Genomic DNA, 25,418 nt, shown 5'->3' with positions numbered 1-25,418 from the left:
GCACTAGATCAATACATATACAAGTGAGTCATCAATTAGATCTAGTCCATTAGATCACATAAAATGAGTCAATAAGAACCTGATCCATTCATCCATCAATGTATAAACATTTAATCAATCACTGCTGTTATCAGAACTTAATACCAGAAACTAGACATCACTTCAAAACCTAGAACACAACAATAAACAGGGGCATCTAAATAGATTTCATGAGAAGTACGCAGCTTCACCCATATAACACCTGCGTAGAAGTACGCACTTTTTCCAACTGCGTTCCTGCGTACTGACGCACTGTGCCTCACAGACTTCCTGCGTACCTGCGCTCTGTGTCCAATGAACTGCCTACGTACCTCCGCATCTGCAGTGCTTCTGGGCCTACGTATCTGCGCACCTGCAACACTTCTGCACCTGCGTATCTCCGCACTTTTCTTTCACTATACTTGCATACGTGCGAGTATAGATAATTTGAAGACTTCAAGAATAACCCAGACTGTCAGATCTACAGATCTGAACATGCGCCGAGGAGATATCAACCCATTAGTAGATCCGACTTGTAATTCTCATGTTTCTCCTTGACATTGATTCAATTCTCTCTCACAAACTGATTACGAGAATTTCAGATCTAGCTTCTCTTAAGATCTTCTAATTTCACACGTGTCTAGCCAAATGATCTCCTTTCCTTTATATAGGCAAGCTCTCCCTAAAATCATGGATAAATACCATAGATAACCAAAACATGGGGCTCAATAATAATAATAATAATATAAAACAATACCACGGGCCAAAACCATAGAATCAAGAACGGCGGGCTAAATACCACGGGCCAAACATAAGAAACCCCACGTGAGCGTGCTTCTCTGCCTTGAAGTGAGTGAATTGGGGTCCGCACCTTTTACATGGTGTACCTGCGGGTATGTATGCACTTTATGTATGACATGCCTGCGGGTCCGCGCCTTTTGTACTATGTACCTGCGTACCCCTTATTTTCTTCAATATTTGAGAGCTGATCATCAATCTCTGCTACTGTCCTGAAGTACTGTGATCTATCACCTGTATGGGTTGCCATCAAGGACAACACTTTAGCCATAATGCCAACATAACCCGTCGTCATGATATCTCATTTTAGCTAGTGCTTGAACCTGAAATAATGACTCAACCCAGGAGAATAGGTCATCAAACTCATCATTTTTATGTTCAAATTTAGTGAGTTTTGCCTATTCTAGTGCATTATAGATGACTTTGTTTAGATCAAATCGTCTGTTAGGAAGAGTGGCCAGATTCAATGTATTTCTCTTTTCTGCTTCTTTCTCTGCATGCTTGTAGTCATGCGGAGTGTAAACACCACACCTTAGAGGAGAAGGAGGCCAGACTTGCTTCTTTTTATTCCTCAGAGTCTGTGTAAATCCTTCAGATGTAAGCTGATATGCTATCTCTCGAGCCAATAGTTTGTCGGGTATATACAAGGGGAGGACATGAGGCCTGGCATGACTGTTGAAAATTCTTACATATGTAAATTTTTCTTCTCCAAACCAGGTTCCTACGGCTGTCAAGTCAATCTGTGCTTGTGAGGAAATCTTAGGAGCAGGTTTGTCAAAAATTGCATAGTAAATGGGTAACATAAATCCATTGAAAACTTGATATAGGTGGTGTTTATAATGGTCTTTCCACAACTTCTGGTGATAGATATGAATGGGAATGGGGTCCTGTGGAGTCCATCTCCACCCCAGCACAGGAAATTCATAGTTAAAACAGAGAGTATCTACGATGTAGGCACTAAAGTAAAGGAGGAATGAACCTTTCAGTAATGCGGGATTTGTTTCTGAACTCAAGAATAGCTGTTGCTAACTTATCAGATAATATATTCCCCCAATCCATTATTTCTCTATTGCATGCTACTTCCATTAAAGGTACCATCTCTATGGAAAATTTTGAGGAATCATGCAACCCCCAAATTCTACACATCATCGCTCAAGCATAACAATAAGGAGAACACAAGGAATCGACAGAGTACTTGCCCGAGGACTCAAGCTTGTGTTTCGCTGGGTTTTGTTTCCATTCCCGTATAGGTGCTGATTCAATTTCATTTCCATCTCTGAACTTCTCCAGGAATGCTTTGTTATACTTCTTCTCTGGTTCGGGAAAATGGTGCATTTGTCTCAAATCATCGGGTTGAAATGAACCGAATACTCTCCCGTCGATAGTGCAAAATGTTCTGTTTGTAATTGGAATTTCCTCAACTGCCCATCTTACCACATCTGTGTATGGAAGAATTTTCTCTTGAGCCGCTATCCGGTGTAGGTAAGAATCGGCCAAATCCTTTAGGGTTGCCTCGGACTTCAAAGTTGAGTCTGTTGTAGCTTGTACTGATGTTTCGTGAGGCTCTTCGGCCTCAACCAAGTTATAGATGCTCTGCCAAGTAGTATTACCGAGACCAAGACATATGGTGTCTGAGATTAATCCTTTTTTACTTGGTCCCGAATCGACAGTGTGTTGTCCTATTACTGCATAAGCTGAAGTTGTTCCAACTTTCTTAGACTTCTTCCCCATTTGGCCTAAATTTGCTACTTCGGAGGAGCTCTGCATAGGAGATAAAATGAACATAATGTGGAGAATAGGTGGCGTAAACCAAATATAAAAGATTTATATCAATCAATTAACAATGGAGGATTAACATAAGGTGGCCGCGGATACAATCTCTGAAGATATTTTGGCATTACTGCTCCATTAATTGGCCGTTTAAACCTGTCAATCATTTAAATGCTCATCATATAGTTTCTTAGCCAAATAATTCCTTTAAGCATGGCTTTGATGTTTTGGCAGTTGGGCGCAAGTGAATCACTATCGGGAAGAGAAAGGATTTTAATAATAATAATTCAATATAATATACCTAAGCCTTATCAATCCTTTTTGAAAGTCGCACTTAGCTTTATCACAATCGAGGATCAGAGGAATGCTTAAGTTGTTATATTGGTGTCATTACGGGATCCCCGATCACCGATAGCGATATCGCCAATTCGTATCGGGAGCTTTTTAGAAGAGGGCTTTTAGTTGCATGCATGTTACATTCCCCGATCGCCGATAGCAATATCGCATCGGAGAAAAGAGAGGGGCCTTTTGTTACGATTGCTTACCTTCCCCATATCAAATAGTTATTCGCGCTTGTTGCATCGGGGAAAACCAATGGGTATTTTGTTATGCATCCTTTGTTATTGCGATATGCGATCTTGCGATCGCTTTATCGCAATAATAAATAATTATTCATTTTTTATTATAAGACCGATTATATATTGTCTCAAAAGGTTTATAATGTTTTGTTTCTTTTCAGAACTTTTGAGGAATGATAAGTTGATACCAATTTAATCAAAAAGGGACCCATTTCATATTATAGTTTTGAAAGTAAAATTTATGAAATGGGGGGTTGTTGTATAGCACAACAGGACTCCAATCATCCTTTGCAGCATGCGCTTCAGGACTTTGTTGATGGCCTCAACTTGTCTGTTGGCTTGCGGATAATACAGAGTAGAACTATCATGGGACAACCCTAGTTTGGCAGCCAATTCGACCATCATGTGATTGCGAAAATGTGATCCATGATCTGTGACTATAGCTTGTGCAACACCGAACCTAGAGACTACATGATTGAAAAAGAAAAGAGCAGTCGTTTCGCCATTGTTGTTTAATGTAGGAATCACCTTGGCCCATTTCTTAAAATAGTCAACTGCGACTATGATATACCCGTTCCCCCTGGCCGAGGTGGGGTTACGTGTCATGAAATATATGTCCCATTTGGGGAATGGCGCAACAGCAACTACTGAATGCAGAGGTATGGGTGTATTCTGGTTTTTCAGTCGAGGATTTGACAAGCATGGAAACTTTTGACTGCAGTTATGCAATCTTTGAACATTGTTTGCCAGAAGTAACCTACTCGTAAAATATTTTGTGTTGTAGCGTAACTAGATTGATGCCTCCCACATGCACCTGAATGGCAATAATTTAGGACTTTTTGGCCTCCTCATGGGTGAGGCACCTTCACAGAATTGTATCGATACCGCGACGGTAAAGTGTATCACCGACGATCATATAGTCTTTTTCTTGGTATCGAGTATGTTGTTGCTATGACCGAGAGGTATTAGGCCTGTATGTTTGGGTTTGGAGATAGATGATTATATCTCCATACCATGGATCGCTCGACGATATCAGAAACAAAGATTCCTCCATGATTGATGCTTTGGAAGTTAAATCGTTGGATGATGATGGGAAGTCGCATAGTAACTCTGCGAAAACTGGAAATTTCTTTGATTTGGATTTTATGAATTCCAAATCAAACTCTTGCAAAATAGCTATCCATTTCAAATATTTGCTCCCAAGTAATTCACGTGACAGAATGTAAGTCATAGGGTTGCAATCTGACAAAATGGTAGTTTTTCGAAAGAGGATATAGTGTCGAAATCTCTGTACTACTTGAACAGCTGCAAGAGCCAGCTTTTCAACATAGAAGTACTTTCTTTCTGTATCATTTAAGTTTTAACTTAAATAATAGATAGGATGTTTGATTCCATTTTCTTCTTGAACTAAAACCATTGCGATGGTTGTATTTGCTGCAGCTAGATATAGGTTAAAGTCCTTTTGATAATCAGGAGTGTACCTTAATGATGCTTTTACTAGGGATTCCTTTGGAGCATCAAAGGAAGCTTGCACAACCTAATCACAGTTGAAGGGTACTTATTTTCTCAAAATACGTGTATAACCTTTGACAAGTTTGGCGTAATTTGGAATGAACCTCCTCAGAAAGTTTGCTTTCCCTTGGAGTTTCTGAATCTTAAGCAAATTTGAAGGTGGAGGCATATTGATGATTGCTTGAACCTTACATGGGTTGAGTCGAATTCCATCCTTAGAAACCATGAAGCCTGGTAAACTACCAGAACTGACACAAAACACACACTTGTGTGGATTGAGTCATATCTTGTAGTGTCGATAACATAGAAATATAGCTCTCAAATGTTGTAGATGATCAATCCACTTTCGCGAATGAGCTGAAAGATCATCGAGATATGGTTGAACAATGTTCTTGATGTCATGGAAGGCATAATTCATAGCCCTCTGAAAAGTTTCCTCTGCGATCTTTAAACCGAAAGGTAATTTGTGGTACACAAATGTGACCCACAAACATATAAATGCAGTCTTCGATTGGTCCTGTGGGCAGATATTTATTTGATTATACTCGGAAAATCCATCCATAAATGAAAAGATTTTACATTCGGCGCATTCATCAATTATCTGGTTGATGAAGGGTGTAGGGTAGTTATCCTTTGGACAAGCGTGATTTACATCCCTGTAGTCAACGCACACTCTAATTGTTCATTGCTTTTTCATCACAGGAATAATATTCGATTCCCAATCAGTTAGAGGAATTGAGTAAATGAAACCAGCATGTAAAAGTTTTTCAACTTTTGCCTTGATGGCGGTGGCTTTCTTCTAGTGCACCTGCTGAAGCCATTGTCATACCGGTTTGACATCTAGATACATCTTGATTTCATGTTCAACTATGCTCGAGTCAATGCTTGGAATTTCTTCATATGACCATGCAAATACATCACTAAATTCGCAAAAGAAAGCATAATATATTTCTAGTTCTAAAGAAGAACAAGTTTTTCCGACATGAATATTCTCTACAACATCAGGTTTGGTCGAGATATTTATGGCGATAGTTTCTTCAATATTGGATAGATTTCGCTTAGAATCCACCGCATTTACAATATTTGAAAGAAAATAAAAAACTAAAGGATGATCAAGGTCCTTGGAATAATCTTCGTTGTAATCCAGAAGATGGGAACGATGGTGGTAATATTCCCATGGTGCCTCTCCTATCATCATCGATTGAATAATTCCTTCATCTGTAGAATGTACATGTGACCAAGGATCTAAAGAGGTGCCATATTACTTTTACCTATCTACCCAAGCACTTGATGAGAATTGATTTGGGTTTGCCACCCAGGCCGAGAAAATTGATTGCTACAAAATCTCTATTGGGCTTGGAGGCAATATGTGTTGATGATCCATGCTAACAAAATGTTCATAAATCTTCTGAATGGAAGATATCATATTGTATGCTCCTACTATTTCCACTGCCGCTAGATTAATTAGAGGTGGTAGGGAAAAAGTACCCATTAAGGCAGGGTCTTTCAGTAGGCCTACTTAGACATTTTGAAGTGAATGAGAGCTTCCTGTAACGTGTGAACTATTGGGGAGAAAGTTTTGTTGATCAACGATTGTAATTCCTCCTCAGAAAGAAAACGCAATATTTCTAAAGTAAGTTGATACAACAACAGCCATAGCATAAATCCAGGGCCTTCCTAGTACGATATTGTAATCGAGGTTTCCATCAATAACTTCAACATCAATTTCTACTCTCTTTCCCCCCAGTTCAACTTACATGTTACTTAAAATCTCGTACATGGTGTATGTTCATCTATTGAATGCTTTTAATGTCTTGATGATCTTGACAAGGGTGGTGATCCTAAAGTTTTCCCGCAACTCATTAACATAATGCAGGTAGATGCCCCCTCATCAATAATTGTTTGATGAACAGTTTTGTTGAGGGATTTCACTTGGATGAGGAAAGTGAGTTGAGCTGGTAACTGAGGTTGAAATCCTTTATGATTAAAGGCCACAAGATTGGAATACACTAGGTCAATCCCACCTATTTCTAATAATAGAGCCTACTTTTGGGAGGGGTAATTTAGTAGTACTTCAAGTGTCGACATAGCGGACGACGATTGGGCTAGATCCTATTCTATATTATAATTCTGTGCTGCTCGAGCATGAGGATTAAATGTTGATTTGTGTACTACTCCCTTTGGTGGCTTTATTGTTAGCTCAGGAATGATGGGTGGCACAACTTTGGTTGAAGTTGTTATCGAACTACTAGGTTGATCTGCAGCCTTGTTGTTCGACAGCTATGGATTCCTGTAATCTTTATTCCTTGTCGATATCAAAGCATCATTTTTCTATTTTGAAATGGAAAACATAAGCACTTGGGATGGGGAAGCATTTTCGCTAGCAACCAGATTGGTTTCTGGGTTTGGAAACGGATTAGTCAATACCGCTGCCATTTTTGAATTTTTAAAAAACTTCTTAACCTCAACTTTATATGGACAATCTCTCGTCCAATGGTCTTCATCACATATGAGACATAGCTGATTAGGTTTCTTTTACCCAGAAGGGTTTGCAGAGTATTTTTTAGGAGATGAATCATCCTATTTCTTCTTTTTTCTTTTCCCTTTCTTCTTGCTCCCTGGTTCCTTCGGTTCTTTGCCTTTGTCGGTCGACATAGCATTAACCTCCAGGAAAGAAGTTCTTCATTTTCATTTTGACCAGAAACCGTACGGGCTTTCTTAGATGTAGCCTTTGTGGTTTTCGTGCTGGTTGTACCTATCACACCATCATTGACATGAGAGTATTTGCTTGATTTAGGAGGAGGAGGAACAAAAAACTCTAGTCTAGGAGCATCAAGAATTTTGTCATAGAGCGTGCCAGACTGAGTACAAATCAAGTCTAGATATTGTGCACGAGAAATGACTTGCTCTTTAGTGAAAACCCCCCCTTTAGCCACATCTTCTGTAATGGAAGGTAATAATGACTTAATAAACCATTAAGCTAGCAGCTGATTAGGAACATATGTTTTTACCATTCGACGACGATGTCGCCACTCATGAATATGATTAGATATGTGAGTGGCTATTGTCTGTTTAATATTGGTAACAAGATCCATTCCTATTTCGTACCTTATGGGTAACTTAAAATGGGTTAAAACGTTTATGGCAAGGGCGCTGAATTTATCGAATGAAGCTCTAGGAAATTCGATGTACCATTTTGTTGCCAGACTAATTAACGTTCACTGAAAGAGGCAAAACCTAATCGAATCATCATTCAGAGTGTTGGAGGAACACCATAGATGAAAGGTCATCACATGATTTGACAGATCTTCACCTGGATTTCCATTGAATTTAGGAATATCTGATGGAAGTTTATGAGGAATAGTTGGCCACCAAGGGGCATAAGTAATTGGATCATTTGTTAGCCGATTTAGATCTGGTAATTCCAATGTTGCAACAAAAGGAAACTGTTGATTCAGGTTTGGTGAAGCATACCCAAGACAAGATGGCATTACCTGAGTAGTGGGTCTTTTCATACCATTATAATGTATTTGATGCTGATAACTTTGATAAGGTTTATGGGCATAACCATTATGATATGATTGATGGTGACAATTTTGAATATACGGCTGTCCATTACCCGCAAAGCTTTGTTGCTCAGGTCCTTGGTAAGCTTTCTGGAATTGTGGTTGTTGATATTATTCCAGCCATGGTTGTGAAGCCATTTGCTATTGTCCAATACTGGATGTTTGACCAAGATGAGGGGTGATATTACTCGTTTGAGCCTGAGTCACTTCAGTTAAGGAGCCACTAATTGGTGATTGTGGTTGCATCATGGAGATAAGAGGCTATTGTATTATGACCTAAGATACTTGAGGTTGACATACAATAGGCAGCACTTGTACTTGCAACACCATCAAAATAGCCGGCGTAGTGGGAATATTCAACACAGGTAGATTTGGTTGCATTGAATATACAACTCTTGGCTATTGAGGCAATATTGGCACCCAACCACTGGATGCAATTCTAGCTTGACCAAAATTCTGTTGTGAACTCACATATGGTTGTTCTCCTGGAGGAAACAATGAAAAAGCATGCTGCCCCCCATATGGTGGCAATCTAGTGTTCAAAAGGAAAATTGGTCTTTATAGACTAGATTGCCCAAATTGATACTGTTTTGAAGGATCAATTTGCTAAGGCTCAACATAAGCAATTCCAGATATTATTCCGGATGAACAAACGGGAACAGACCATACTGTCGAAACAGTCCCTGGGTGGACTTCATCTAGCAGTTGAGAGCTAGTTGGGACAGATGGTATACCAGTGAACATTGTCAGAGTAGTGGCAGGAGGTTCTGCTGCTGCTATATCGGATGACACAGTCCTAGATATCAATGGTTGTTCAAACATATTGAGTCTATCCAAAAGACTTCCTAGCGATTCTAGAGAAACTTACGATGAAGGATGACTAACTTCTGAATTAGAAGGATATAGGTGGATCCTAGTTCCAAAATGTAATGGGGTACTGGATGGAAGATCCTCCACAATCTCTTCTATCGCAATCAGTCCAGGTGGAAGAGGTAGACCGTCAGGTCTGTAAACTATTTCTAGTGCCGAAGAAGGTACACACTCTGCAGCGATAGATGTTGGAGGGTTGAAACCTTCTGAATCAGTCCTAGATGGAGCTGGTTTAGTAATAGATGTGTTTACCATTACACTAGGATCAGTTCTAGTGTCCTCTTGTAACTGCGGATCTTCTTCTGTAGAGGCAGGGATACCATAAATACTTGGAGTAATTGGAGTCTCTGAGGATGTTGAAACACAAGTTTCAGACAAACCAGGAGACTTTGATCTAGTTAAACGAGGTCGCTTGGCTCGCAATGGTTTCGTTTCTGGAGTCAAATATGGTTGACTCGTTAGTCTCCGCGAACAACGGGGTTTTGATTGACTTTATTCCACGATTGCGGATTACTTGATCAACTCAAAATAGAAAGGGGAAAACGTTATTCTGAATTATATGAATTTTATGACGCTTTGACACAACTTGCTTTTTCAATTTTTAAGAGTCGAGAAAAAGCTAAAGATGACTCTAGTTGCCTTCGATTTTTAATGAGCCTGAAGTGACAAGTGCTCAGATGGATCTTTTCTTTTAGGGAGTCTGAAAAGGAATGAAAGTGACTACTCTAGAAATCTAGACAGAGGGATTACCAAACCAATCAAAAAACTGCAGAATACTTTTTACGGTACGGCAGTCAATCTTCCCGATTGCTGTGTTCAGTGCATTGCAATCGATAGGGTAGTAGATACGGCTTCCTAAATATAAAGGATGTAGCCTATTGTGGTCTCCCAATATATACTTGGTGGTACGTGGGAGCACAAGTCCATACTGGCACTTGTCATCTCAAAGAGAAGGAATCACCCAACCTACAATGAAAGCGATAGTTACTAGGCTTTACGACACCGGAATACATCTCTAGCCTAGACTTCTAAATGTTGTGCGTTAGGTTCCAAAGCGTTTTTATGTTCATTGAGGTTTATTTTACAGTTGATCTTTCTTAAGAAGTTTTCCTTTAAGGTTCACCACATGATGTAGATATACAATTCCTAAATATGTAATCTAAGATGATAAATATTCGTTTACTTTCTTTTTGCAATGAAAATCCTAGCTACTAAGGAAAGAGAAATGAAATTCTTTCAACATAGAGCAGAGAGCACACACTAGATGCACTTTTCCTAAATCAATTTCAGCGTGCAGTCTAAATGGAAATGCACATGAATGTATTGTTATTCAGTTTCCTTAATGTGAGCATGAAAAAAAGAAAGCTAAGTACAGATCTAGATTATTTTCTTTCAAAGTGACTGTACTAACAACTTTCTCTTCAAAAAATGAAAGGAAGGCTAAGACGACACTTTGCGATTTTAAATTTAAAACTACTTTTGACACTTGAAATACTAATGATTCAAATCAAATACAATGGCAAAAGTGTAATCGACTATCTAAAAGAGGAATGCTTTGCGACACTCTTTTTCTTGACTAAAAACGATAATTGCGACACTTTCAAATCAAAAGACAATAGTTCGATTAAGCTACTATTTGCAAAGGAGAACTGTAAATGATGAAAAATACATAAAAAAACATTCACAATTCCTTCTGATGGAGGCTGGATAATGCAAAGGAAGATGGTTTCAACAGAAATATATTGATCATATACAACAAAACTACTAAATAAAGCTGAAGACAGTGAATAAAAAACCAAAATCTGGAGGCAGAAATAGTCCTAGTCAATCATCGCACCTGTAACATAGGGAAACAGGGATGCATCTCACCTGCAACACACAAGAGGTGTGATGCATATAGATTGCCAAGAGGAGATAGTGTGATGGTCCAAGGATGAAATTGAGCTTGGTTTTCACTCACAGTTTGCAGCTATGTTCAAGGATTTAGGCTGAGCTAATGATTGTCAGTAAACTCAAAGTATAGGGCTGATCTAATGAGGTTATTTGAGCTACCACCAGCGCACTTAGGATGTTTGCAAGATAGATGTTCACTTCATAAACCAACCCAGAGATTGACTAAAGCAATGCCAATCTACTTTGCAGTTGCATAGAAAAAGTAGTTCGAAGGCTAGCTGGCTTAACTTCAGGCTCCGTCTGTGGTTTATAAAACAAACAACAGTAACAAAACAAACAAACTATTCGCTCCCCAGTGGAGTCACCATTTTGTTATCGGGAAAACTAGTGTCCATTCAGAGCTACTAGTTCCATTAAGATGGGTATCTATATTAGAAACAAACAAACTAAAGTCACTTGTGTTTTCCTTTATGAGAGATAGATGAGAGAGAAGTAGAGAGTACCAACCTTAGTCTTTCGCTAGTATCCTTGCTTGTTTCCTCTCTCCTTTGATAGAGCTTTCGCCACTCCTTTCTCACTTGTCCCACTTAAAAAAACCCTTGTAGAGTCAAGGCAACAAAATACCATCAAATCATAGAGATCTATAACCATAAACAATGTAGGATCAGATGTACATTAACCATATAAATGCATATACAAATACAAGATTCAGAGATATACAAGCACATGGAGGAGAACTCAAATAGCTTTATTGATAGAAGTAGTAGAAGAGAGGATTACAACCAAGTTGTCTGATCCAACATCATCCTCCCAGCATGAAAGCCCTCTTCACCTCATACAAAGCAAGATCACCCAACAATGTCTTCAAAGAGAAACCAACAACACTTCCTTGCAAATTACAAAATTCCAGCCTTTGGATCTCTAGGATGAGGGATCCATATATAGATGTTTACAGGAGAGTGAGTCAGCTTCTGGGATTTTGATTAGTGTCATTTCACTGATAATTCTTGGTTCCCCTTGGAGATTTCATGATATCTTATTCATCCCTGGGCAAATTCAAAGAGGCAAGTGTCATATGAGAAATTTCTAGAAGATTCTTTGAGTTTCCACCTAGAAAACTACTTCTGCCATTTTTCTGCTCGCACTCATCGCACCCTACAAAATGGCTTTCCAGCATGCATTGCACGCTATGCATGGAGTAGTCTATATGGTCCAGTTTTGACCAGTTCTGAGTAGTTTTTCGGGGAGAACTTCTGGGAAATGATGTAATCAGCTAACCTTGTTCCTTTAGGGTATGAAAGAACACTTTTAGGGGTTTAGAAGCCCTCAGTTTATGGACATATGTGATTGGGGTGGTAGTGCCCAAATATGTCTATAACACTAGTTGTAAACTCGATTGACATAACTCAATTGTCGATCGAATCGCCTATCATTGAAAGTGAACCTTCTGAGTCCATACCGAACCAAAGCCAACTGGTCGAGATGGCAATCGACCCAGTCTTGCCTTTAGAAAATCCACCTCCAGATGATATAGTTTCCAAAGAGAATGAGAACGACACCGTTCAAATTCTTTTTGTTGATACAGAGTCTAATGAACTTGGGGGCAATCCGCCCATTCCTTCACAATAGGAAGAGACCCCGCAGTTCATGAAACTTATACAGACATTTATCTGGTACCTCCTCAAAGCAGTCTAATCATTTTCTTTGATTGGAATCAGCTAGCAAAACCTTGCCTTCCATCTAATGTACCATTCTGAATCACAGTACAAGTTTACAAAATGATCGTGTCTGGCACTATCATAGATGAAGGGGCTTCGGTGAGTATCCTTTCCTCAACTACTTGGAAAGCGCTTGCTTCACCATCTCTTTTTCTTGAAAAAAAAATTTGTCAGGCTCCAACAAAGGAACCAATCAACCATTAGGGATCCTGTTAGCGCTTGAAATTTCACCTCAGGCTGAGAAAGGTAAACCTCAAGGCAACATCAAACCATTTAGCCTCGTAGCTAGCCCTACGGGGTAGGAGAAGGCTCTCTCCGGTATATCTCGGTAAAATCTTCAATAAATGAGATGACCAATAGGGTAACACTGATTTTAGGCTAGTAAACTGATCAAATGGGTTGATTTGGGGTTTTTTCGGTTTTTGGTGGCAAATTGAGGAGAGGGCAATTTTGGGTGCGGGGATTGGACACAGTTTCTGCAAGGGGTTCCTTGGGGCGAGGTAGGAGACAATGTTGATGCCTTTAACTGAGGTGGATGGTCAGGAATGAAAGATGAAGAGCTAAAGAGAGCAAACAATAACTTTGAATTCTCTTTAGACAGAAGAAAACATTGAAATTAAACAAACTTAAAAGCAGAGCATGGCAAGCATGAATTCTTACTTTAACACTTCATTCGTTTAATGTGCAGAAGTAAAAGAAAGGAAATGAATCACATAAAAAGCTTACAAGAACATTGAGAAACACACCATCAACACATGAGTCCACAAGAATCCCAAAGAGGACTACAAAACCCTGGTCTTCCTTAGCCAAAAATTGCAGAGATACAGTGAATAATACAATGATAGCTTCTCCCTCAAGAGTCCAACCATGAAAATGAGCAAGAAAGTACATAATATAGATGATCTAACCTCTTTCCCTGCCTCCATGGGTCGAGCTCACTATCCTAGGAGTTGTTTCAACCACTTCTAAACTAAGCACTACAAACTAGGCAGTCAAAACAACTTGCCTCTATAAGCTAGGAAACCAATTCATTCATTTAATTTTCACCTTTTTCATGAATGAATATTCTAGAAGAGGTACATAAGAGTAAAAGTGTCATAAAAGTACAATAATTACATCAAATAAAATCATAATTCACCCCAAAAAGTCAAACTGGGTCAAACTGCATTTTTCTGAGCTGTACAGTGCATTTTGGAAAAGTTTGCCTGACGAGTCGCGCGCCCCTGCCTGACGGGTCACGCGCCTTTGGAGCCACCTTTGGGGCACTTTCAGGTGTCCAAATTGGGAAAGAGTAGGCTTGTCGGAAAGGTATTTGAGTCGACTTTCCAACCCTACTGGAATTTTTAAATTTGGAGTTTATTTTCCTTGTCAAAAAGCAAATCTCCCAAGACTGCTTTTTGCAACTCAAAAATGTGGCAGAAAGTCATTTTTTGCTTGTTTTTTGACTTTCTGGAGGCCCAAAACTTCACCAAATCTCAAGTCCATCCATGAGCATGTGTAACTTTGCATGAAAAATCTGGAAATGCTGAGTTTTTTTCAAATGGAGTTTCCATGATGAAGGGTCGTGCGGGGGGTGAGACCCGTTAATGGGAAAAACCTGCAAATGGCACAAAAAATTCACAAATGACAAAATTTTCTCCAAATTTCTTGAAATTTGGGCTGGGAGTCCCCAATCAAGTACCATGCTCAGTCAAAGAGGCTTTGACCAAAATTTCGAGTGGATTGGGTCTTTTCCGTCGTTTTAGTGCCTTGGCCAACATCCTTGGATCCGGCGATTGTAATTTTGACATTTCTCTAAAACCATGACACCTGTGCAAAAAGTGACAGAGGTTTGTCTTCTTTGGCATGTCATGGACAAAAACCTCTCTCAGTTTTCCAAAATTCATCTTTGATTGCTCTGAAACGGCTTTTGAGTGCAACTTGTCCCGATGTGTGAAACAAGGAAGTTTGTCGAAATGGAGCGAAATGAAGGGGATAGGGGGCTTCTAAATTCTTGGGGAAATTTTTGGGAGTGCGGAGGGATGTTAGGAAGTAGGGGAAAGTGGAATCTCAGAGATTGAGCAAGGGGAAGGGGTCCAAAAGGGCAAAACACAGGCCAAACCTAGAAAATTGCCAGGTTGTAGCTAGAAACTAGGGTTTGTGCAAAAATGAGGATTTTGGCAGATCTAAGGGATGGGAAGCATTTAATAAGGTACTTTAAGGATAGGGGAAGGTGTATGAACATCAGGATACAAGTTTTGCGGATGATTTGACCGTCCAAGAGAATTTGCCTTCAAAACCCTAGGAGAGGGAAATGACCTTGCCTAGGTGCAACTGAAGCATGAACAAGATGTAAAATGACTCATTAGACACTGAGATGATAATGAAAACCCTATGAATGATGATAAACTCAGCTGAATAATGACATGGACCGACATTTTGAAAACTTTAGAAGGAGTTAAAGCAAACCCTAGACCTAATGCCTAGTGATCAAATTTTTCTTGAAAACTCTTTGAAACGACAAAATTTGACCTGGACACTTCAAAATCACTTTGTAAGAGCATATTTGATCACTGGAGGAAGGCTGGAAAGACTGACACTAACATTGGCTCCAATGGGGATGGTAGCTCCTTGGAGGTACCAAGAACCATAGACCTCTGGGAGAGCAGACCAGTGCCTTTCAATCATTGGGTAATGGAGTCATTATTTACACATGTGACCCAAATTTGGACAACTTTATTGACTTTGACAATTGACTGAAAATTGGACTAAATTTGACACAAACTAACTCAACTTTGTACAGAAAATTGACTGAAACTTAACTGAGACTTGACTCAAACCGACTCGATGACAAATTGAAATGATGGAAAAAACTTGATTCTAATACATTAACTCAAGACCTAAACTGAAAACTTAAAACTTGATGGTAGTACATAACCGCCTAGGTTACAAGACAACATACCATCAAACTATATCATAATGTCAATGTAACCAATCAAGCAGATGCCTTCTTGACTGATTCTTCTTATCAGATCTTCTGGTTAACAGTACAAACCTATAACTGAGCATCCAAAAACATAGCTGACCATGATCTCCTTCATCACTGAACACTGCAATAAACACTATCATTGCTGGCTGCAACAAACTTGCTAGAGGATCGTGAAAAACATGAAGATTTGCCACTGCCACCTCCTGCTGAAAGATCAAGGTGTCCTTTGTTTCAATTTCTGATCTGCCTTCCTCATGTGCTTCGGTGAAAGTATGCTCATGGGCTTCAAAAAACTCTGAACAAATGGATGAGCAGATCTCTTCTCGGAAAAGCATTTTAGCACATGAAACATATGAAGAATCGGAAAGGTAATCCTGTATGCTATGATCTTCTGTAGTCTGACAATATGGTAGGTCATCTTCATATGATATCACCACCAAATTATCAAGTTCCTTATTACATTTTTCAATATTATCAAGAACAATATTATCATTTACATTGTCTACCACAAATTCACTCAAAGAAACTTTTTCACTTGCTTGAGCAAAGATCTCACCTTGTTGTTCATGAGCTGACTGAATGACCTCCTCATGAAGACTCGGTTCTAATGACAGACTGGCAGCACGACTGAGAACATTTGAATCCATACCGCTGTCTATGATCTCAACAACAAAATTCTCCTTTTCAGGATTCAGGACAAGGTATTCTTCGTCATCATGATCTGAATGTTGATCTGAAATAGCTGACTTGACTGCATCACATTCTGAAATTGAATCTTGACTACCCTACACGCTGTCTTCTTCTGTTGGCAGATCTGAAATAGAACCCTCTCTTTCATCATTTTCCACTATATGACCATCTTCGGCCTGCTGATCTTGATTCTGCTGCAAAATGTCATGATCATCTTGATGAGAATTCTCTAAGTTTTCTTTATATTGCTGAAATGGATTTTCGTACAGGGCCTCCATGATTTCAACATCCATAAAATTATCATCTTCATAATATTTCTCAAGGCCTTCAATAAAAGTAGAAGAATGTATGCAACAGTCATGAACCAGATTTAATCATGGATAAGATGCTTGATATCTTTCAATGAACAAGGCATGAAAATCCTTTAAACAGTAAATACAAGCAGGCGACAAACTTTCATACCAAGATTGGGCTGCACCTTCCAGAGTGGCCAAGAATATCTTCATCAAGCAATCTTCAGGAAAATCCACCTTCAACTTGTGAATATGCATATGAAATCTAACCAGATGTAGAGCAGCGTCCTTCCTACCATCATCACTAAATATAGGCAGATTCCTTGACCAATCTACCTTCGGAATTTTATTTGGAAAACCAAAGATGTGATCTCGGCTCAAGGGAGCATATCTTCTTGCAATCCGATCCATCTTGAAAATCTCACAGCTACTGATCTCTCTGCAGTGAAGTCACCATGAAGCATTGATTTCTCAAGTTTTCAGTGAAGGAGTCGCCAGTGAATGATTTCAGCCTTGTCAGTGTCTGATCGTTGTCCACTATCAACAATCAGATCTGAACTTGATACATGTACTGGGGTGAAATGCAAATGAAGTGCTATGTTCACAAGCTCACGGAGATTGACTGAAGCAATGTTTATCTACTTGCGCTTATGCAAAGCAAAAGCATTTCGAAGGCTACCTGGCATAACTTCAGGCTCTGTCAAAGACTTATGAAACAAACATATCAATCAATAGACAAGTTTGTTCTCCCCAGTATAGTCGCCAATATGTTAGCGCTTGAAATTTCACCTCAGGCTGAGAAAGGTAAACCTCAAGGCAACATCAAACCATTTAGCCTCGTAGCTAGCCCTACGAGGCAGGAGAAGGCTCTCTTCGGTCTATCTCGGTAAAATCTTCAAAAGATGAGATGACCAATAGGGTAGCACTGATTTTAGGCTAGTGAACTGATCAAATGGGTTGATTTGGGGTTTTTTGGGTTTTTGGTGGCAAATTGAGGAGAGGGCAATTTTGGGTGCGGGGATTGGACACAGTTTCTACAGGGGGTTCCTTGGGGCGAGGTAGGAGACAGTTTTGATGCCTTTAACTGAGGTGGATGGTTAGAAACGAAAGATGAAGAGCTAAATAGAGAAAAAAATAACTTTGAATTCTCTTTAGACAGAAGAAAACATTGAAATTAAACAAACTTAAAAGCAGAGCATGGCAAGCATGAATTCTTACTTTAACACTTCATTCGTTTAATGTGCAGAAGTATAAGAAAGGAAATGAATCACATAACAAGCTTACAAGAACATTGAGAAACACACCATCAACACATGAGTCCACAAGAATCCCAAAGAGGACTACAAAACCCTGGTCTTCCTTAGCCAAAAATTGCAGAGATACAGTGAATAATACAATGATAGCTTCTCCATCAAGAGTCCAACCATGAAAATGAGCAAGAAAGTACATAATATAGATGATCTAACCTCTTTCCCTGCCTCCATGGGTCGAGCTCACTATCCTAGGAGTTGTTTCAACCACTTCTAAACTAAGCACTACGAACTAGGCAGTCAAAACAGCTTGCCTCTATAAGCTAGGAAACCAATTCATTCATTTAATTTTCACCTTTTTCATGAATGAATCTTCTAGAAGAGGTACATAAGAGTAAAAGTGTCATAAAATTACAATAATTACATCAAATAAAATCATAATTCACCCCAAAAAGTCAAACTGGGTCAAACTGCGTTTTTCTGAGCTGTACAGTGCATTTTGGAAAAGTTTGCCTGACGGGTCGCGTGCCTTTGGAGCCCCTTTTGGGGAACTTTCAGGTCTCCAAATTGGGAAAGAGTAAGCTTTTTGGAAACGTATATGAGTTTAATTTCCAACCCAACTGGAATTTTTGATTTTAGAGTTTATTTGCCCCGTCAAAAATCAAATCTCCCAAGACTGCTTTCTGCAACTCAAAAATGTGGCAGAAAGTCATTTTTTGCTTGTTTTTTGACTTTCTGGAGGCCCAAAACTTCACCAAATCTCAAGTCCATCCATGAGCATGTGTAACTTTGCATGAAAAATCTGGAAATGCTGAGTTTTTGTCAAATGGAGTTGCCATGATGAAGGGTCGCACGGAGGGTGAGACCCGTTAATGGGAAAAACCTGCAAATGGCACAAAAAATTCACAAATGACAAAATTTTCTCCAAATTTCTTGAAATTTGGGCTAGGAGACCCCAATCAAGTACCATGCTCAGTCAAAGAGGCTTTGACCAAAATTTGGAGTGGATCGGGTCTTTTCCGTTGTTTTAGTTCCTTGGCCAACCTCCTTGGATCCGGCGATTGCAATTTTGACATTTCTCTAAAACCATGACACCTGTGCAAAGAGTGAAGGAGGTTTTTCTTCTTTGGCATGCTATGGACAAAAACCTCTCTCAATTTTCCAAAATTCATCTTTGATTTCTCTGAAACGGCTTTTGAGTGCGACTTGTCCCGATGTGTGAAACAAGGAAGTTTGTCGAAATGGAGCGAAATGAAGGGGATAGGGGGCTTCTAAATTCTTGGGGAAGTTTTTGGGAGTGGGGAGGGATGTTAGGAAGCAGGGGAAAGTGGAATGTCAGATATTGAGTGAGGGGAAGGGGTCCAAAAGGGAAAAACACAGGCCAAACCTAGAAAATTGCCAGGTTGTAGCTAGAAACTAGGGTTTGTGCAAAAATGAGGATTTTGGCGGATCTAAGGGATGAGAAGAATTTAATAAGGTACTTTAAGGATAGGGGAAGGTGTATGAACATCAGGATACAATTTTTGCCGATGATTTGACCGTCCAAGAGAATTTGCCTTCAAAACCCTAGGAGAGGGAAATGACCTTGCCTAGCTGCAACTAAAGCATGAACAAGATGTAAAATGACTCATTAGACAATGAGATGATAATGACAACCCTATGAATGATGATAAAATCAGCTGAATAATGACATGGACCGACATTTTGAAAACTTTAGAAGGAGTTAAAGCAAACCCTAGACCTAATGCCTAGTGACCAAATTTTGCTTGAAAACTCTTTGAAATGACAAAATTTGGCCTTGACACTTCAAAATCACTTTGTAAGAGCATATTTGATCACTGGAGGAAGGCTGGAAATACTGACACTAACATTGGCTCCAATGGGGATGGTAGCTCCTTGGAGGTGCCAAGAACCGCAGACCTCTGGGAGAGCAGATCAGTGCCTTTCAATCATTGGGTAATGGAGTCATTATTTACACATGTGACCCAAATTTGGACAACTTTATTGACTTTGACAATTGACTGAAAATTGGACTAACTTTGACACAAACTAACTCAACTTTGTACAGAAAATTGACTGAAACTTAACTGAAACTTGACTCAAACCGACTCGATGACAAATTGAAATGATGGAAAAAACTTGATTCTAATACATTAACTCAAGAACTAAACTGAAAACTTAAAACTTGATGGCAGTACATAACCGCCTAGGTTACAAGACAACATACCATCAAACTATATCATAATGCCAATGTAACCAATCAAGCAGATGCCTTCTTGACTGATTCTTCTTATCAGATCTTCTGGTCAACAGTACAAACCTATAACTGAGCATCCAAAAACATAGCTGACCATGATCTCCTTCATCACTGAACACTGCAATAAACACTATCACTGCTGACTGCAACAAACTTGCTAGAGGATCGTGAAAAACATGAATATTTGCCACTGCTACCTCCTGCTGAAAGATCAAGGTGTCCTTTGTTTCAATTTCTGATCTGCCTTCCTCATGTGCTTCGGTGAAAGTATGCTCATGGGCTTCAAAAAACTCTGAACAAATGGATGGGCAGATCTCTTCTCGGAAAAGCATTTTAGCACATGAAACATATGAAGAATCTGAAAGGTAATCCTGTATGCTATGATCTTCTGTAGTCTGACAATATGGTAGGTCATCTTCATATGATATCACCACCAAATTATCAAGTTCCTTATTACATTCTTCAATATTATCAAGCACAATATTATCATTTACATCGTCTACCACAAATTCACTCAAAGAAACGTTTTCACTTGCTTGAGCAAAGATCTCACCTTGCTGTTCATGAGCTGACTGAATGACCTCCTCATGAAGACTCGGTTCTAATGACAGATTGGCAGCACGACTGAGAACATTTGAATCCATACCGCTGTCTATGATCTCAACAACAAAATTCTCCTTTTCAGGATTCAGCACAAGGTATTCTTGGTCATCATGATCTGAATGTTGATCTAAAATAGCTGGCTTGACTGCATCACATTCTGAAATTGAATCTTGACTACCCTGCACGCTGTCTTCTTCTGTTGGCAGATCTGAAATAGAACCCTCTCTTTCATCATTTTCCACTATATGACCATCTTCGGCCTGCTGATCTTGATTCTGCTGCAAAATGTCCTAATCATCTTGATGAGAATTCTCTAAGTTTTCTTTATGCTGCTGAAATGGATTTTCGTACAGGGCCTCCATGATTTCAACATCCATAAAATTATCATCTTCATAATATTTCTCAAGGCTTTCAATAAAAGTAGAAGCATGTATGCAACAGTCATGAACCAGATTTAATGATGGATAAGATGCTTGATATCTTTCAATGAACAAGGCATGAAAATCCTTTAAACAGTAAATACAAGCAGGCGGCAAACTTTCATACCAAGATTGGGCTGCACCTTCCATAGTGGCCAAGAATATCTTCATCAAGCAGTCTTCAGGAAAATCCACCTTCAACTTGCGAATATTCATATGAAATCTAACCAGATGTAGAGCAGCGTCCTTCCTACCATCATCATTAAATATAGGCAGATTCCTTGACCAATTTACCTTCGGAATTTTATTTGGAAAACCAGAGATGTGATCTCGGCTCAAGGGAGCATATCTTCTTGCAATCCGATCCATCTTGAAAATCTCACAGCTACTGATCTCTCTGCAGTGAAGTCACCATGAAGCATTGATTTCTCGAGTTTTCAGTGAAGGAGTCGCCAGTGAATGATTTCAGCCTTGTCAGTGTCTGATCGTTGTCCACTATCAACAATCAGATTTGAAATTGATACATGTACTAGGGTGAAATGCAAATGAAGTGCTACGTTCACAAGCTCACGGAGATTGACTGAAGCAGCGTTTATCTACTTGCGCTTATGCAAAGCAAAAGCGTTTCGAAGGCTACATGGCATAACTTCAGGTTCCGTCTAAGACTTATGAAACAAACACATCAATCAACAGACAAGTTTGTTCTCTCCAGTATGGTCGCCAATATGTTAGCACTTGAAATTTCACCTCAGGCTGAGAAAGGTAAACCTCAAGGCAAAATCAAACCATTTAGCCTCGTAGCTAGCCCTACGGGGCAGGAGAAGGCTCTCTCCGGTCTATCTCGGTAAAATCTTCAATAGATGAGATGACCAATAGGGTAACACTGATTTTAGGCTAGTGAACTGATCAAATGGGTTGATTTGGGGTTTTTTGGGTTTTTGGTGGCAAATTGAGGAGAGGGCAATTTTGGGTGCGGGGATTGGACACAGTTTCTGCAGGGGGTTCCTTGGGGCGAGGTATGAGACAGTGTTGATGCCTTTAACTGAGGTGGATGGTCAGGAACGAAAGATGAAGAGCTAAAGAGAGCAAACAATAACTTTGAATTCTCTTTAGACAGAAGAAAACATTGAAATTAAACAAACTTAAAAGCAGAGCATGGCAACCATGAATTCTTACTTTAACACTTCATTCGTTTAATGTGCAGAAGTAAAAGAAAGGAAATGAATCACATAAAAAGCTTAAAAGAACATTGAGAAACACACCATCAACACATGAGTCCACAAGAATCCCAAAGAGGACTGCAAAACCCTGGTCTTCCTTAGCCAAAAATTGCAGAGATACAGTGAATAATACAATGATAGCTTCTCCCTCAAGATTCCAACCATGAAAATGAGCAAGAAAGTACATAATATAGATGATCTAACCTCTTTCCCTACCTCCATGGGTCGATCTCACTATCCTAGGAGTTTTTTCAACCACTTCTAAACTAAGCACTACAAACTAGGCAGTCAAAACAACTTGCCTTTATAAGCTAGGAAACCAATTCATTCATTTAATTTTCACCTTTTTCATGAATGAATTTTCTAGAAGAGGTACATAAGAGTAAAAGTGTCATAAAAGTACAATAATTACATCAAATAAAATCATAATTCACCCCCAAAAGTCAAACTGGGTCAAACTGCGTTTTTCTGAGCTGTACAGTGCATTTTGGAAAAGTTTGCCTGACGAGTCGCGCGCCCCTGCCTGATGGGTCGTGCGCCTTTGGAGCCACTTGTGGGGCACTTTCAGGTGTCCAAATTGGGCAAGAGTAGGCTTGTTGGAAAGGTATGTGAGTCTAATTTCCAACCCAACTGCTATTTTTGAATTTGGAGTTCATTTGCCCTGTCAAAAATCAAATCTCCCAAGACTACTTTCTGCAACTCAAAAATGTGGCAGAAAGTCATTTTTTGCTTGTTTTTTGACTTTCTGGAGGCCCAAAACTTCACCAAATCTCAAGTCCATCCATGAGCATCGGTAACTTTGCATGAAAAATCTGTAAATGCTGAGCTTTTGTCAAATGGAGTTGCCATGATGAAGGGTCGCGCGGGGGCGAGACCCGTTAATTGGAAAAACCTGCAAATGGCACAAAAAATTCACAAATGACAAAATTTTCTCCACATTTCTTGAAATTTGGGTTGGGAGTCCCCAATCAAGTACCATGCTCATTCAAAGAGTATTTGACCAAAATTTGGAGTGGATCGGGTCTTTTCCGTCGTTTTAGTGCCTTGGCCAACCTCCTTGGATCCGGCGACTGTAATTTTGACATTTCTCTAAAACCATGAAACCTGTGAAAAAAGTGAAGGAGGGTTTTCTTCTTTGGCATGTTATGGACAAAAACCTCTCTCATTTTTCCAAAATTCATCTTTTATTGCTCTGAAACGGCTTTTGAGTGCGACTTGTCCCGATGTGTGAAACAAGGAATTTTGTCGAAATGGAGTGAAATGAAGGGGATAGGGGGCTTCTAAATTCTTGGGGAAATTTTTGGGAGAGGGGAGGGATGTTAGGAAGTAGGGGAAAGTGGAATCTCAGAGATTGAGAGAGGGGAAGGGGTCCAAAAGGGAAAAACACAGGCCAAACCTAGAAAATTGCCAGGTTGTAGCTAAAAACTAGGGTTTGTGCAAAAATGAGGATTTTGGCGGATCTATGGGATGGGAAGCATTTAATAAGGTACTTTAAGGATAGGGGAAGGTGTATGAACATCAGGATACAAGTTTTGCCGATGATTTGACCGTCCAAGAGAATTTGCCTTCAAAACCCTAGGAGAGGGAAATGACCTTGCCTAGGTGCAACTGAAGCATGAACAAGATGTAAAATGACTCATTAGACACTCAGATGATAATGAAAACCCTATGAATGATGATAAAATCAGCTGAATAATGACATGGACCGACATTTTGACAAATTTAGAAGGAGTTAAAGCAAACCCTAGACCTAATGCCTAGTGACCAAATTTTGCTTGAAAACTCTTTGAAATGACAAAATTTGACCTTGACACTTCAAAATCACTTTGTAAGAGCATATTTGATCATTGGAGGAAGGCTGGAAAGACTGACACTAACAGATCCTTCCAAAGTTACCGATAAATTTGAGAAAGAAAGCCGTTCATTTGAACGTGATGGTAGTCCAAGGTCCGATAGATTACAATCTACTCCTTGGACATGACTATATATATATATATATATATATAGCATGTGATAGAGTCTGTTTTGTCAGTCCTCCATCAGAGATCAAAACTCTTTCTGCATTTCATTTTTAGGTGTCTCGCTCCATTCACTCAGCTGCATTCTACTAGGGGCATGCCATAATCTGATGAAACGGCCTTACAATTCATTCCCCTCATGTCTTGTACGTGCTGGCTTAGGTCTTTTCATCAATGTGTATTAAAGTTCAGGACAATCCATGTTTGATCTTTTAATGGACGAGAGTCATTTCGGTCATTAATTCTAAGGATTAATCATTTGGTCTTCAAACAATGTCCAATAAAGCCAGCAAAGCCAGAGGGAGGCTCTCATAAAGTTGTGATTCAAAGATTTTCATCGTCATGTTGATAGATTACGATTGTTCTTCAAAACACTGTTTTGAAGAAAAGTAAACAGATTGTCATTTTTAATAATTTTCAAAAGTTTCTCAGTGGATTTCTCCAAGCGCAGCCATGGTCTCCTTAGCCAAATTCCATGTTGGCTACCCCTGCAAAAAATTGCCAAAAATTTCATCCTTTTAGTCAAAGAAATCAAAAGGAAGTGTGAAAAGTAGAGTTGTATTAATTGTGAAAAAGTGCCAAAGTGAAAAAATTACAAAATGGGTTTTGGAGAAAGAAAAAATCAAATGCAACTCTTGCAAGATATTTCTCCAAGTATAAAAATAATTTGTACCGAGTTACATTCATGAAATCTTATAGCAAAGTCAAATTTGGAGGTTGAAGAACAAACTGCAGTTCGAAAGGCCATGAGTATGTTAATGGTTGGAGCGGAGCGCACAGGTGGAGTGGCACGGCGCACTGGAAGCGCGCGGCACACTGGGGATTTCCGCCCAGTGTTAAATTGAACGGGCGCGACGCACATAGAGAGCGTGGCACACTAGGTTCTTGGCACGGCGCACACAGTTCAGAGCCCGAAATTGTGTCAAATCTTTTCAAATTACTCATCCCTTACATGTAGTTGTCAGGTAGGGCCTTCT

Source organism: Pinus tabuliformis, chromosome 3_1 (genome assembly GCF_031772625.1).
Source record: "Pinus tabuliformis cultivar Carrire ecotype Pingquan chromosome 3_1, CPIR1, whole genome shotgun sequence".
In the NCBI taxonomy this organism is placed as follows: domain Eukaryota; kingdom Viridiplantae; phylum Streptophyta; class Pinopsida; order Pinales; family Pinaceae; genus Pinus; species Pinus tabuliformis.
The sequence above is the reverse complement of the archived record's forward strand: the minus strand, read 5'-3'. Positions refer to the sequence as shown.